This window comes from Muntiacus reevesi, chromosome 7 (genome assembly GCF_963930625.1).
Source record: "Muntiacus reevesi chromosome 7, mMunRee1.1, whole genome shotgun sequence".
Lineage (NCBI taxonomy): Eukaryota > Metazoa > Chordata > Mammalia > Artiodactyla > Cervidae > Muntiacus > Muntiacus reevesi.
The window spans coordinates 417,125-417,900 of NC_089255.1; positions in this window are offsets into that span (position 1 = coordinate 417,125).

Consider the following 776-nt stretch of genomic DNA (forward strand, 5'->3'; position numbering starts at 1 on the left):
AGGCGGGGGAAGGTCACTGCGACCCCAGAGCAGCGGCAGCGGGGGCGGCAGTGGCGGCAGCGGGGGCGGCAGTGGCAGAAAAAGCGGCGGGGGCATCGTCCTCTTGCGGGGGCGCCCACTGCCGGCGGCTCCCAGGGGAGAAGAGCTTCTCCGCGGGGTGTCTGAAGGTGGCTCACGCTGCAGCGCCTTCCCGGACATCGGTGACTCTGGGCAGCCGGGTTGGTGGTCTTCACCCAGCACCACTTCTCCTGGCCTCTCGGGCAGCAGGCTGCAGCGCGGACTTGGGGCAGAGAGCACCGTGGCCAGGGGGCCAGGCTGCGAGGGAGGCCGGCCGTCTCCAGCAGTGCCGTCTGAGCAGATGGCGGGGCTTTGGGAGGAAGGCTTCGTCCGAGACACCTGGGCTTTCTCACTGAAGTTGCCTCCTGGGTGCCCCGGAAGGAGGTTTGGGAGGCTCGGGAGGGCAGTGGAGGGGCGGGAGGAGCCCGCCGGTCTCCTGGGGCCTAGGTGTCATTGTCATAGCCCCGCTGCGGTCCGGACTCATCTTTCCGTTGTCCTCTCCTTCGGCCTCTGTGTGACCTTCCTCCTCTGTCACGCCTTCCCTTTGATCTTCCTGGACCATGGCCTTACTCTCCTTTGCGCGAGGAAGTGGGCGGTGACTGGTTGGTACCGGCTTCCCAGCCTTGGCTACCTGAACAGGTAGCTCAGGGAGTGAACGCAGGAGAGTAATTTTGCGCCCCGGTGGAGGAATTCTGACGGTTCTCGAAGGTCCGAACATC